Source organism: Artemia sp. Qi Xiang Cuo, chromosome 18 (genome assembly GCF_049724085.1).
Source record: "Artemia sp. Qi Xiang Cuo chromosome 18, ASM4972408v1, whole genome shotgun sequence".
Lineage (NCBI taxonomy): Eukaryota > Metazoa > Arthropoda > Branchiopoda > Anostraca > Artemiidae > Artemia > Artemia sp. Qi Xiang Cuo.
The window spans coordinates 20652874-20669149 of record NC_142811.1 but is presented as its reverse complement, the minus strand read 5'-3'; the positions used below and the strand labels follow the sequence as shown (position 1 = coordinate 20669149).

The 16276-nt window shown below is 37.5% G+C and overlaps 1 long non-coding RNA gene across 1 annotated transcript; it reads left to right on the top strand.

Moving 5' to 3' along the window:
• The first annotated feature begins 12384 nt into the window (after positions 1-12384).
• LOC148941310 (uncharacterized) lies at positions 12385-14295 on the top strand. Its single transcript, XR_016143294.1, has 2 exons — positions 12385-12423; positions 14091-14295. It is a non-coding gene; the product is annotated as an uncharacterized LOC148941310 (long non-coding RNA).
• The last annotated feature ends 1981 nt before the right edge of the window (positions 14296-16276 follow it).

Here is a 16276-nt window from a genome sequence, read left to right as displayed (position 1 = left end):
AAAGTACTGCCTCCCGAGGTCCTTTCCGGCACCCCCGGATCCTGCTCTCTGACTTTCCCTCTCCCCCCACGTGTTCCTTTAGTCCCCTCCTCTTCAAACACCCCCTGGCATAACCCACCAATTTTTTTATTTTTCATAGCGAGAAGATCCTCTGCAGACAACACCCATTGATAGATGGTATGTACAACAAGAGAAATATCACAATTGGCTGGGTTAATCTGGTTAATCAGGTCAGTCGCCATGCGATTCCGCACCGACACTGTTTCAAATCTTTCTTAAAATTGCCGGGGAATAGAATAGTCACTGGGTGCGTGGTCGGATGACACTGCAGTGTAAAGGTGCTCTGTTACCCGATGTGATAAGTGTAGATCGTTCACCTCCACCAACTTAGCTTCACAGTCCAAAGATATTTTGTTGCACTGGAGAAGGGTGTTTTGGACATTTTTAAAACGTAGAATGGCCCTATCCCCTGAAACCGTTTCCACTGTCTGGTAGCCGTGCCGGCTACAATGCTTCATATGACCCCATAGTTTTATATCACTACGGAATTGAGACAAGCATTTTGGGCAGTCGAAACGAGTTCCCTTATTCCGCCCATCCCCCAGACCTCTACTGATGTCAGTGATAGGGTAAAAATGAAAGAGTGCATTTGGGTGGCTAGGTTGCGTGTATAACATCCGCCCCCAGTGTTTAACAAACCTGACTAACTGGATCCGTACAGGGTAGAAGATCACTGTCTGCCTTGTATGTACTACCTCTTTAAATTAAGTTTCGTACTTAAAACTGGTAACTATGATGTTCAAGTGGGCCTTAGCACTGTCAAAAATATCACTGGCTCTAAGCGGTACGGTAACTTTCCCTTCCAGGCTTGCAAAATATACAACTGGAAAATCGGAGCCTTCCTTCCCATGTATAGCCCAAATGTCTAAATTCTTCTTAGTAGCGTCCCGAGCTAGAGACTCGAATGCTGATATGAGGAAAGCATATCTGAAACACTTATGATCTTTTTCAAAACAAATCCGCTGGACACCTTTACAACCTACTAGATCTGGATTATATTTTAAAACTACTGCCCCCTCAGGCCCCCCACCTGCCCCCCCTCTTAAAATAAAATCTTTCTTAAATTTACAAATATTAACACTTAAATTTTCAATAAATAAAACTACTGAGCCACTCCTATTTTCGTTATAGTTCTCGAGATGCGTTATAATTTGATCGATCCAATCCATGAAAGCACCCTAAAAATTTTCCAAATTTGAATAAACCAAACGCATCTCGGAATGTATAAAATGATAGTAAACCTCGCTTTTTCCCTCATTCAAATAAAACACTTTTAAAACAATGGAAACCTTAATTGAATCCCTACCTCCCCACAATTGAATTTGATTCTCCAGAAGTGCACGAATTTTTTCTACATAGGCATGCACAATTTCTATAGGGTCAAAGACAAAATTACCAGACAAAAGCTACTTAAAAGGGTCACCAAACATTGCAGTGTAAACAACAATATTATTTAAAATTCTGTTGGACAGCTGAAAGTCTGGGAGAGTTGTACCCCCCTCCCCCGCTTGTGTATTACCCCCGCCCCCAAGCGGTTCAACAATAACTGGCGAATGCTCCACTTCAGTTGTTCGAAGTGGAGTCGATTGGGTATAGGAGGTTGGTGGGTTCCCTGTAAAATCATCTAAAATTTGCAATGTGTTTGGACTCAAGTCCCCCTGTTCAACAGCGCTATTATCTACATTAAAAAGAAAATCATCAAAAAACTCATCAATATTAAAAGGAATTGGATGTAAATCGTCCCATGTTAAATTGTTGGGGGACTCCACGTGGGCCTCCCCTTCCTCCTCTTCTTCACTCGACGGTGAGTAGGGGACCAATGCTCGTCCAACCTATAAATGAAAAAATAGCATATTTTCAAAGTGTTCAAATCATCCCCTACTGTTTTTAAAATTTGTTTTTTTATTTCTTAATAAATTTTGTTTAATTAAAATTAATATAATATAATATTTTAAATATAAGACAAAAATTTTTTCTTTTTTTTTAAAAGTTTTCAATTTTTTTTTTTGTATTTTTTTTTCCCGTGGGAGGTCTCGGGGCTCGTGGCGCATCTCTGTGGCGATTCACGGTGCCCGTGGCGCATCTCTGTGGCGATTTCCCTGTCCCGTAGTGCTTTCCTGTGGTGGACCCGTGGTACATCTCTGTTGAAGCTCTTATAACCAATGGTAACTCTCTGTGGAGCTTCCCTAGCCCGTGGTACATCTCGGTGGTAAGGCTAGAGAGCTCATCGCTGAGCAGGATGCGTAATGGGCCCGTGTCAAACATTAATTTCGCGTACCAGGTACGGGTCACCTCCCACCTCCCTACCCCGCCCTCCCGCACCCCCCGGACCCGCGGTATATATTATATTATTTTGTAATATTTGTATAGGCAAGGTTAACCATTCGTTTATATCGCAATATAAATTACCAAACCCTACAATGACCAGAATATAGTGCCTTTTTTTTTTTTTTTGTCTTCACTAATCTAATTTAGCAAAAGGGCGCATGCGTGCACTTGACGTTTTTAAAAAGGGAGAACATTATATTTCCTTTGGGGAGAAAAAATCATTCAATATCCCCGTTGAGATATACTTATACGCAGTGTTCGAAAATGTTGCATGTGGAAAAGGCCTATAAAAGTTGGATGAAATCGATAGATATTTCTATATATAATAGGTAGGAAAAAAACGCGAAAATGTTGAGATATCTAATGATCGTGGGTTACCTAATGACCATGGCTAGAGTGTGTGAGGTTGGACGGACAGACATCAAGCTGGTGCTGTGAATCGGTGTAGTACCCTTAATGGCCCTGAATGGGTGGTGGAGGCCTTGGCCATCGGTCATAGTGAAGGACCGGTGCCGTTTCAGTGCCCTATACATTATCACTTTCGGTCGTGGGCGGAGGTTGCACGCATTATTCAAAATGTGCATTAAAAGGAAGAGAAAAAGTTAGTATCTAAATAATTTGCCCCCTTTTTTACAGAAGGAAAGTTAGCACCATCATCCATACAATTTTGTTTAGTATATCACTAAGAAAGCAAAAAGTAAAAAAATTACATTATATTTAGATATCTCTCAGTGAGGGGGGGGGGGAGCAGAGAAATTTAAAACAATGGTTGGGGCGGTGGGTTAATATTTTAATATCTCTGAGACAGACACACACACAAACACTTTTACCGTGCGATGAAAAATGGATTTGTTTAGATATTTCTAAAAGATATGTAAAAAAAATGCTCACCTTTGCGAATTCTGGCTGCAGGTGAGTGCCTGAAGGTCCTGGCGAATCATGCTGGACCTCCTGACCTTGTGTAGGTGGGACAGCTCTTGAAGGCAACGCATGATGGACAGTGAACGGGCCGACGTCGTTACATTCTTGTATCGATGTGGCAGCAGGGTTCTCCAACCAGTGGCTGGCGTGCTGTGGGGCTGTCTCACCCTCCCTTGCTTTTACAGGTGGAGTGACCATATATTCTTCATAATTGTCCTGAAAAGAAGAGAAAAAAGTTAGTATCGAAATAATTTTCCCCTTTTTCCACAGAATAAAAATTAGTACCCCCATCCATGCAAATTTGTTTAGTTTATCACCAAGAAAGCAAAAAGTAAAAAAATTTCGTGAAATATACTAATTGCATCCTTTTTTAATCTGAGAATTACGGTCCACTGAACCGTTCAAAGGCTGGCCTAGTTTATATATTTATCAAACCCCCCCGACAAAAAAAGCCCCCGGACAATACCCCCACCGTCAATAAACATGAGCCAAGACCTCCACCAATATTCCCCTCCCCCTCCCCCCGACAGGTATGGCAGCCTTTTGAATCTGAGAAGTACGGCGCCCTGAACCATTCACAAGCAGACCTAGTTTGTATATTTATCATACCCCCCCGAAAAAAACAGACCTCGGAATATAACCACCCCGGAAAATATCCCAGAGATAAAAGACATGGAAAAATACCCCCTCCCCCACCCCCCAAAGATACGGGAAAAATGCAATTCAATTTACACAAAAAAGGTAAAAAAAATTCGTGAAATATACTAATTTCATCCCTTTTTTTATCTTATATATAATTCTTACGCATAAAATAGCATAAATAAGTCCGGACTATTTGGGAGAGTGATAACACCCCCCAGTAAAACAGTCACCGTACAATCCAAAAACGTACACTATAAATGAGAAAAAAGACATGTACAATTATCAAATCCCCCCCACCGACATCTAGTTTCAAACTAAGCGTAAATGCATGCAGCATAGAGCACGGTCTATTTTTATTACAGAGAAACCGGTGGTTAAGCCGCTATCAAAATTCTTGTATATTTATCAAAGCCGGATGTCCTTTAAAGGGGGTGTCAGTAATTATCAGATAAGTAAATCGTTGCAAGAAATCTGTAAGTCAAAGCCATAGCGGACTGTATATTAAGGGAATGACATAAAGTTGACAGTTGCTTTTAGATAAGATACGGAATTTATCAAAAACAGAATTATGGTCGTAAACAGAGGGGGAAGGAAGGATGGGGTTTACATAACGAAAAAAGAGCGTATTTTACACTTTTTATCGAGTGTGAACATCCTATAGTGGCGTTGGGATAGGGGTGGGGGGGGGGTTACCCGAAGAGGTGAGAGGGGGCCCACGGAAAACAAATTTTAAAAAAAAAAAGAAATTAAAAGGTAAATTGTGTCTTCCAAGGCTTCAAGTTAATCAAATTGATCCATTGTTGTTTACACAACATCAAAATACTTTCTGATAATTTAATCACATTGCATACCCATTATATACGAAATCTCATAGGGGAATTGTTATGTAACGGGAAAATCATATGTAAACACGTCTCTGATTGGCTGAGACGGGGGATGTATCCGACTCGTTGATTGGCTGAGAAGGAAACACGTGATCTAACTGTTTCCTGTTCCTGGACACCTTGACATTCACCCCTAGCATGCACTTGTCCAAAACAACAATAATAAATAAATCCCTCAGGCCTAAAGATTAAAGAAATCTTAATGTTTCTTAATTCCCCCACTCGTGAATCAATAATTCCCCCTAGCGATTATGTAAATCAATTTCTCAGTCCAGGCTAGCCAAAAAACAATGAAGACCTGTATGTTTATTAATGTCCCCTCCGTGAATCAATAATTTCCCCTAGCGATTATGTAAATCAAGTTCTCAGGACAGGCTACCCAAACAACAAAGAAGCCATGTTTGTTTCTTAATTTCCCCTTCGTGGATCAATAATTTCCCCTAGCGATTATGTAAATCAAGTTCTCAGGCCAGGCTAGCCAAACAATCCCATAGCATTCGCGTCAAGCATGTCCATTCTCACTGAGAAAACCATTAAACAAACATGAATTGCTGTTGACATCCATAAATGTGACAATGCTCCTGTTTTTCAAATTCTCACTGACAAAAACCATTAAACATCCATGAAAACAGACATAAATGTGAGAAAATTCATGTTTTTCAAATTCTCACTGACAAAAACCATAAAACATCCATAATTTGATGTTGACATCCGAGAATTAAACATCCATGAAAAACATCAAATAAATCGACCAACACACACACATAACCATCCATGAAAACAACCATAAATGTGACAAAATTCATGGTTTTTCAAGTGAGAATTTCATCTGTTTTTTCATTCTCACTGAGAAAACCATAAACCACGTGGTTCGTCCCGGAGTAGCACCCCCCATTCTACTGGGGGGCAATACGTTTTGTACCCTAACAAAGGTTGTTTAATATCCTATCCAATTTTATTTTTTCTAGTTCCAATTTTTTTGTAAATCATAATTATAGAAAAATTTGTAGTAAGCCCCATTAGAAAGAAATTTCGAACACAAAATTCAGACCGAGAAAACTATCTATTCAGTACATTCAAAAATTCGAATAAGAGAGATCAGACTTAAAAAGAAGAGTTTAATCGGAGGTTTCAATAATTACAGTATAAAATTCACAGTTGCAGCATTCATAAAGTGAGGTAAGTTTTCTATGTATTTTTGACTTGTATTGTGCAGTCATATGGAGTCTGGTCGATCTTCTTTCACAATCATGTATCCGGTAAAGCCAAGTTTTGTGAACTGGGGAAATCTGTTCTTTATTTTCTTCACTTGACCGCCTAAAATAAAAAAAGAATTGTTTCATTTATAATTAAGGAAAGGCTAGGTTAGTATAGATTATATAAATTCAATCTGCAGCCAGTGTATATTTACTTATTAATAAAAAAACTGGTTACTCCAACGCCTGTTTTAAAAAATCAAGGGACACTACAGAATAAAAACACTGACTATTAAAAAAACGACTTATTTACAGAACATGGTTCTCCATTGTATATCTTGCATGCAGGGGTGTATATGGAAGGGGGGTCATACGAGGTTTGACCCCCTCCTCCCAAAATTGTTTTTCAGCTCGTAAGAACGTACCAAAGTGCAGGGAACCATTTTTTTTTTTTTAACTTCCTCCTCTGAACAAAAATGCTGGATGCACTTTTGCTTGCATGTGATATCTTTTGGTCTAATTTATCCAAAGGAGTTCTTTTCTTTGAACTTCCCTCTCTTAGAAGATTCAAAATGAAACAATAAATCCTGAATTTTGTGATGTTCAGAAAATTGACTTTTTTTGTCTACAATTTTGATTTCTAAACCTCAACCTTCTCCTTCCGAGCTAAGTTTTCATGTTTGTGTTTACGCAGCACATCAAACTATTAGGCATAAAATCGCAAATGAGGGCGTGCATTCTCTAAAAATCTTACTTTAATGATCTAGAAATTAAGTCTAAAAGCTTTAAAGTACATATTGAGTGCAACAGACCAAAAGAATCAAAAAAAGGAACAAACAAAGGAGAAAATAAAGGCTAAGACTCTAAAAGATTAGCTTAAAGAGGAAGAGATTATTACACGAGAAAACTGTTAAAAGGAGAGACAAGAATGAACTAGTCCTTCACTATACATCAGCTTCTTGTGACCAAAAAGTTCAAAACCAAGTGAAATGGAAAAATAGTGGCAAGGATTTCGGCTGGACACCCTCTAATCCATGTTTGGTGAATGGAAAAAAAATGAAGAGAAAAAAGCCAGGGACAAAACGGGCGGATAACAATTTATAATTCAAAAAGTTAAAGGCCAAGCGTATTTGGCTGCTGAATCGAACCTCTTAGATGTGAAATTGACAAGGTCCAAGCAAAAATTTGTATTTAGCGTAAAGAGGTAAGGAATAGTGTACAAAAAAGCTGCTAAAAGAAGAGACAAAAATGAACTAGTCAATCACTACGGATCAGCTTCATGTAACCAAAATGTCAGAGCCCAGTGAAATGGAGAAATAGTGGCAAGTATTTTGGCTGGACACTCTCTAATCCGTGTTTGGTATAGAAGAAATGAAGAGAAAAAGGCTAGGGACAGAACAGGTAGATAATAACCTATGATTCAAAAAGTTCAAAGCCAAGTATTTTTGATTGTTAAATCGAACCTCTTAAATGTGAATTTGACGGGGTTCAAGTTTTGAATTAGTATTTAACATTTGAGCGCTAGAATAACCAAATGACAGAACATTCACGAGTTTTTGAGTGTACAAACGGGATAGTCAATCTAGTTACTATTAAGGGTATTTGCCCACTCTTTTCTGTATTTATGCAGGTTTTCTTATACTTATAACTTTTTTCAACTTAGGCAATGAAACTTCACGATTTTTTTTCTAAAATTGGGCAACAAATGTAGAATTAACTTTCATCTCGCAGAACAGTGGCGATTTCTTTCATTTTGCTTTGCGAAACACATTTTGGCTCGACTAGGGCGAAAATGCTATCTGGACAATCTGAGACAGCCATTCAGTTTAGAACTACTTATACATAGCCACCCTGTTTCAGAGGTAACGGTGGCTCATTAGTCCCTAAACATATAAACAGTCCATACAAAATGAAGGTTTATAATTTAGAACGTATACACAGTATTACAAGCGGATATATTGGGCATTTGCGGCCCAAGCCATTTCTCACGTTATGATATTAATGATTATGGGTTGGTTTCATTAATATCAGCTTATGATATTAATAAGATGATGGTAACTACTGGGAAAGGATTAGTAATTTTTTGTGGGGGGAGGGGGGGGGGGGGCTGCAATATAAAATAAAAAATTTTTAATCCTAATTTTTTTATTCCTAGTAAGAGGTACTTTCTGTCAGGTTTGAGAAAGGTTTTATTTTCTATTGTGCCTTCGTTTGGGCGAATATATTTTTATTAAGCGTGTATAATAAAGACTAAAGGGATAGGCACACGTAGCTGATTTCGGGAACCGATTTCAGCAAGGGTATATTCCACGTCGAGTCATTATAATTAATGATGCTAAAAGGCGCTTAGTGGTTAACAATCATTAATTACGATTAATTTACGATAATCATTAAATAAGATTAATTACATGCCTAAAGCTCTTAAGCCCTAGTACATTCCTTGTCTAGAACGTAATTAATGATGATTAATCACCGAAAAACCGTCACTAAGCCCCGCTAATTAGAATCACTCGACGTGGAATACACTCTTGCTGAAATCGGTTCCTGAAATCAGCTACGTGTGCCTAGCCCTTAAGATGAAAATAGCTCATTTGTTATTGGATAGATATTTTTAACTGGAGTTTTTTTTTTCTCTTTTTAATGGAAAAACAGTCCTCTTTCTGGAATTAAAAGCTGGTGTGGAATATGAGGCAGGACTGGCAAACCTCCCTGCAGTAAAAAAATGACAATGCAGGGGGGTCTTCTCTCTCGAAGAGGCCAGAATGCGTTCGTACGCTGCAAAATTATAAATAGGGGGGGGGGGGGGTTGTCTATCGACTTAGATTATGCTATGACAGCCCCCTTTGGTAGATAATTCCACACCTTTCCTCCAGACTATGAGTTGAATCACAGTTCGATTGTTTTGAACTGCTTCTAAGCCTTATATGTATCTTCTTTTGGAATTTCAGAAAATTCCATCAAAATAAAAAATTTTGGGAAAAAACAAAACATTATAAAGGTTTGTATTTACTTTTCAGCATCTGGTTTAATCAGCTTGTTTCGTGATCTGTACATGGACGACTTCACGTGCTTATAGGGTAACTGAGGCAAAGCACTCAGCCCACTGGCAGCAGCACTTGCGACCTGGCCGTCGTAGATAGCGGGAATCGGACGAGTAGTACGGGCTAACTCGCTTCGAAGGTCTGACCGGAATTTGTACTGCTGGGTCTGCAGAGGATCAGCGCTGTGGTCGTGCGTACCAACTGAAACTGGTGAGCCGTCGCTGGAATCAGTGTGTAACCGCCCGAGACATCCCTTCTTCATGCATCTCCAGCTCTTCTTTCTTCCTCCAGAAATCGGCTTATCGAATCTGTAGACGAAACCGTCGTGTTCTAGCAGTTGTTTATTCTTGGAGCTCTTCATTGTCAAACTGACTTATTAATACTAACCAGAAATATTGTTCCTGGCATCATTAAATACTTGTTATAAGAGGGTAAAAAAATATGCTCCCACACTAAATCCTATTGCATTTTGTGGGTAAACGGTTGTGCAATCGCTTACGCAATTAGGTCACCTGACCTAATTATCTGGCGCTCAAATGGGACACAACTGAACTAATTAAAATACGGCGCGCAAATAGGAAATTCCCATTTGCGCGCCATGGCGCTCAAATGGGAAAGCGCTCAAATGGGATACACCCCTTGGGTTGCTGTCCTTTACACTTGTGGCTGTGGAAATGACTTTGTTGTTCATTAGTTGATGATGCTAAACCACTTGCGCTAGAAAGAAACATGTTGTGAATCATCTCACCTTTTACATACATAGATTTTGTATTATAATAAAGGGATCAGCGAAAGAACTTTATTATTTTTTTCCAATTATCATAGTCTAATTTGTTCCTTGACTACGGAAATGCATCTCTACTGTTGCAATTTTCTGTTACTATTACTTGACAAAGTACTCTTTGATAGTGATATTTTGCAAAATTTCATTTCCCCCAGCCCATATCCAGGTATAATAATAATAATCTGTATTTAAAAAGCCAACTAAAGCCATATACAAAGAGACAAATACTAAAGAAAAATTACACTTCATTTGACATCCTTCCCATCAATACAAAATTTCCTACTGCCACAATGATAATTAATCCCCTTAAATGAGAGAGTTGCTTACACAGGAGGAGGAAATGGCCCAACCCATAATCATTTTCCCCACATCTCAAGCAACTACACCCGGCCTCCGGACCTTCCCTCTTTTTCCTTACAACCTTACCATAAATTGGAAGACAATTAGCTCGAATCTGAATCCAAATCCTCAGATAATTAATGGAAAATCCCAGCTTAAAATAAAACTCCTGTCCAAAATTCTCTTTTATTTCTCTAAACAAAGTAAGACTCGGAGATTTGTCAACAGCTGCTTGCCATAGTTGCACTTCTTGGTCTTCAAGTCTTGCACTAAATTCCATGAAGAACTTTTCATGATCTTCTGGCCCTTTTCCCTTCTCCCACGAAATTGAAAATCCATTCTCATCTAATATCCTTTTGATTTGGGGTGACCATGATGTTTTGTTACACAGAAGGAGAAGATCTTTATATGCTGCTCGGGCCAGTCTAGTCTGGGGAAGTTCTAGAAGTCTTAACAAAAATTTTATGATTTGGGTATATCTTTTCAATTTCAGGTTAAATATACCAAGATCACCTTTTAAAACTAACGTATGTGTTGTATTGTGTAGGCCAAAAACTCGTTTATAATTTTGAAGTTGAAGGGTTTCTAGTTGCTTTGCCGGCTGATACCCCCATATTTCTGATCCGTAATGTAGGATAGCCATAATTTTAGTATTAAATATATGTTTGTGGAGGCTTAGCTCACTTATTTCTGCTGTTAGTGTGCTTCTGTATATACCAAATAATGCATTTCTTCCTTTCTGTGCCATTGTTGTAATATGACTCGTCCATTTTGACAAAGGAGGAAACCTAAGTATTTGGCCTTTTTCACCACTTCCAGCATTTTTCCATTCAATAAAAATTGTGGTGCTGATTCCAAGAGTTTTTTGCTAAAAATCATGACTTGGGATTTCGTGACATTCACCTCCAGCTTCTTCTCTTGTAAATATTTTTTAAGGAGACTCAAGAGAGTTTGTAAATCATTATTTGTCTTTGTCAGTAAAATAATGTCGTCAGCAAATAGTAGCATTGACACATTCAGATTTCCAAGTTTGAGAATTGGTGCCCATCTTTGTCGGAAATAAGGAACAATATCATTAATAAACATAGCAAATAATTTTGGTGAAAGAGTGCTTCCTTGGCGCAAGCCCTTTTTCCAGAAAAATGGCAGAGATATTCTCTTCCTAACAACTTTCACAAAACTTTTATTCAATGAATACATAGATGATAGAATTTGTAAAAAAAAGGGGTTGGTATATATGAATAATTGGTTTCTGTTGTTTCCCCCATTTTTTTAAATGAAAAAAGTGCCTTTTCCAATGAAATGACCAAAAAAAGGTGTTTATCAAAACCTAGTCAGGAGCAAAAAACTAGAGAAGCAAGGAGTTTCCTAGTTTTCCGTTTTTATAATCCCCCCCCCCCAAAAAAAATTTACTGTGGCCATTATAAAGTTAGCCACCGACATACCCCCTATTAGAAACATGAGGGGCCCTGATGACATAATCAAATGTTACCTGAATAAATATTCTATTCAAATTTATTGCTATCAATTAAGGGCTTTGACCAACTAAATTTACATATATTAAAATTAGTTATGCAGTAATTAATTAGAAGAAAAATAAGCCTTTTAGATTGACACAATATCAAAAATATGGAAGTCAATCTGCTATAAAAAGAAATTTTACATTTTCCCATACAAAATTCCTTACAATTTTACACATTCTCATAAAGTACGCTTTCTGTTGTTTCCCTCATTTTTTTAAATGAAAAAAGTGCCTTATTCAACGAAATGACCAAAAAAAGGTGTTTATCAAAACCTAGTCAGGAGCTGACAGGAGCAAAAAACTAGAGAAGCAAGGAGTTTCCTAGTTTTCAATTTTTATAATCCCCCCCCCCAAAAAATTACTGTGGCCATTATAAGATTAGCCACCGACATACCCCCTGTTAGAAACATGAGGGGCCCTGATGGCATAATCAAATGTCACCTGAATAAATATTCTATTCAAATTTATTGCTATCAATTAAGGACTTTGACCAACAAAATTTACGTATATTAAAATTAGGTATGCAGTAAGTAATTAGAAGAATAATAAGCCTTTTAGATTGACACAATATTAAAAATATGGAAGTCAATCTGCTATAAAAAGAAACCAAGCATGCAAATTTGTCATTCATAACTGACCCTTACAATAGGTTATACCTAAGTGAAGACCGATTTCGCATCATTAAGATTTCGGACATGGAAAAATGGTAAGTCAGCCTACAGGCTACTGATTTTGTTTTCCCGTATTTGTCTTTCTGTAACTAATTGCCTTATTATCTATGGCACAAAACTTGAACATTTTGATCTCGCTTTCCTTTGAACCACTTCTTTTAATTAAGGGGAACAGGGTAACTTTGTCACACCTTACTATTCACAAGAGTTGCACAAATCTTTTGCTTAAACGTTGCTGCTACTGCCCCTCCTCAAAGTTCTTCACCCAAAAGTTTCAAACTTATGATATACCAATTATAATATGAATAAAGCATAAGCCAACTTTGACGCAAAGAGTGGATAGCTTAGAGGGGTGGCAGCTCCGTAATAACTAGAAAAGTTTCGGTCCGTTTTCAATTTCAACGTCGTTTTCTAGTTTCATTTGAAGAAAAAAAGGACCTTTTCGTTTAGTTTCTCTCCGTTCTAAATAGAATTCAGGGCTCTGCCCCTTCTTCTCAAGTGAGGCTGTCATTTCCCCTCTGTATACACTAAAGTGTAAGTAGTCGTGTGTACCATTCAAGACGACTCTCCAAAGGCTGGAAAATTTTGAGCCCAAAGATTCACTTTTGACGCTTCAGGCAACCCCTCTCCCACAGAAATGATCCACTGACCCTACCCCTCCATTAATGTTGTACAATTATGCAATAAAATATAACCGTTAGCGATGGAAAAGGCCAACTGTTTTTTTTGTATGGACATTGTACGATAAAAACTCATAGGAAGAATATGATACTGCGCAGCAGTGTAGCCTTGAAACGGGTAAATCACTTCAATAGCTTTCCTATAGTTCTAAAGCAGTTGATAATATTCGAATCTTCGCTGAATGGCCTTTCGGTCCAAAGTGGCCATAATTGTTGTTCTGTTCCGAAAAAATAGCAGAAATCAGCACTTTACCGTGACAGAATCTCTTCCGTTACTTAAAGACGGGTCTGCAACATTGAATTTCCTTTCAAATGAAAACTCTCCCAATGTTCTACGGCTGAATGAAACAGAAAATGGATAAGTAAATTTTTAGTAACATAGTATAAGGATACAAGTCCAACAATCAAAATTATTTAATTATCAACTTATATATGTCCTAGCTGAATAAATTGTACGGTACTTACATGTTATAGCGACCACACTTTGTTCTTGATAATCAGTTTAGCCTGACCGAGAAAAACGATATCTACGAAGGTACATTTTAATTAAAAATTTAATGCATAGAGCCGGTTAGGTATTTAATATAATGCGTTTTGGGTGGCGGGGGGGGGGGGCTGCCTTCCACAATTCTCTGTTGTAGATTCCATAATTTTGTTACGAAAGTATTATATTTTCATTATATGGCATATTTCATTATGATATACCGGCACTGGTGCATTATACCTAACACAGCGCTATAGACTGTACAAGGAAACCAGACATGTAAACGCTTCAAACGGGTATTTGCTATCTAAATTGATTACAAAGCGTGTTTTCTAATTGCGTTTACAATATTTAAACTGTTGTTTTTTGGGGTTTAGGAGGGGAAAGGTACCTAGGTTAGGTTAGGTTACGTATTTAATATAAGATAAGCTTTATATAATATAAGCTTAATAATAAAGTTCTTTCGCTGATCCCTTTATTATAATACAAAATCTGTGTATGTACAAGGTGAGATGATTCACAACATGTTTCTTTCTAGCGAAAGTGGTTTAGCATCATCAACTAATGAACAACAAAGTCATTTCCACAGCCACAAGTGTAGAGGACAGCAACCGAAGCCGTACATTGCAGCGTACACCAAACCCGATACAAAACGACGAATATTTCGAATCCTTTATGAATGTTTTAATTGCGAATCATCTGTTGTTGTTACAGCTAATTTGAGATAAAATTTGACTACCATTTTCTATTATCTACTGATTTGTTTTAGTTGCAGGGAACCACTGTATATAAATATAATACCACTGTATATATTATTTATGTACAGTGCAGGGAACCTAGTAACTCAGTTTTAAGAGCTAGACAAACTTAGCGTTTAAACCACAGTTTATATAATTATCCAGTATGATCATTCCCTATCTCACCCATTATGAAAACCCGGACCGGGGTGCGAGTGCTCCGGAGAACGTTTTTGCAGATATAAACATAAGCGGCATCAGATCTTTTCACGGGTAGATAAGTCAGACGTGAAAAAATCGGAAATAAGTGGAAACCCGCTATTACGAATAATACACTTCGTAACCATTTCTCATTGATAGACGCAAACACACTGATCCATAAGTGAAGAAATAAGTGGGAGGAGCTTTTTGTTCGCACCGAGAACGAAGACCAGAAATGATCTGCGATAAACTTACTGGATAATTCTATAAACTCTGGTTTAAACAGAACATGAGCGCATGACAACCTTGCTTTTGAGTAGGGAATAGTAGCGTATTTTGGCAAATCATTCAGAATGTATTAGGCCTACCCATGGATAACCGATGACAAGAGCGTATCCAGGATTTTTGTTGGAGGGGGAGGGGGTACAAAAATAGTGTATAAAGAAATTGTAATATGTAACTTTAGCATATTAAATATGTAAATATGGACGATTTAGATATGAATGGTTTAGAAGTTGGAGGATTTCTAGACTGACACAGAGAGACTTATTACAACAGGTAATCTTTTTCAGTTCCTTAAAAATATAATTTTAGTCACAGTTGTAACACTTTATATGTTTATATACGATTGCCTCTTCCACTGCTGTTGTTGTTACTCAAAGGAAAAATATAATCATGAATTTACAGAGTTGTTGCTGTTGTAGAAAAGAAACATTGACGAGCTGCCTGATAATTTTTTTTTTGATTCAATAGGTTTTTTGATAAATTAGATTAAATTGTTTGATCTAGCGACTACAACTGCCGCGACAAGCAAAAATAGTTGTTGTATGACACTAGAAAAAGTATTCCAGTTTTACCCTTCGGTGCCCACCCCACCTCTGTGGGTTTGATCCCACAGTTCTGTCAGGGGTGCCAATTCATTAAACTGTATGGGAAAGGATTTGTTTTCTTTTTTGTTGAGGAAAAATGTTTTTTTTTCAAAATCTAGGGGGGAGCGGATATTTTTTAAAATCTTATTTTCTATTCAACAACCCCAAAAAGGTATTTTTTAAATTTAGTGGATGCCTCAAAATTCTAGAATCCAGAAATACGTGGCTAAGATCGTAAAACTCAGCGTTCAACAAAGCTTTGATTGTAAAACACCATTCGAATGCTTGTCTCGCCAGAATACCATCCGTGTACATTCAGAGGAATATTTGGCCAGACAAGTGTCTTGGCATAAAAAGCTAGGACACAAGCCTACCACTGTAGGAGGGCGGTAAGAACTTTAGGATATTGGAAAATTACATAGAAAATATCGATATTTTTCGAAGGTTTAATGTGTAGATTTCTTTCAGCTATATGGAATTAAAAAAAAAATACAAAACCGCAAAGAAGAGTAAATAAATGGTGTTATTAAAACAAATTAAATAAGGATTATTTCGTAAACAGGTAAATTTGTGTATGTAAGTCTAAGTACTTAAATACTTGTCTGTGATGGCATGGATATAACACACGTTCAAATGAAAGACAGTTCTTCAAATGGAAGCAAAGAGTGACATTTAAACTTGAAACAATAATTATTGTTCCTGCGGGGACATTCCTCTGTATCCATACTGATCCTAAGGGTCTCCAAAGAAAATTTGGAAAAATAAGTTTCACATATGTAATTTTGGAGGCTGTCAGCACCCCCTCCCCTATAGCTGGCGTGCGAAATCTGCCACACTGTATAGATGTTATTAATATGTTCTAATAATATTCATCCGTTCAGTAATACAAATTCTATATGACGACTAGTCATTTTTCA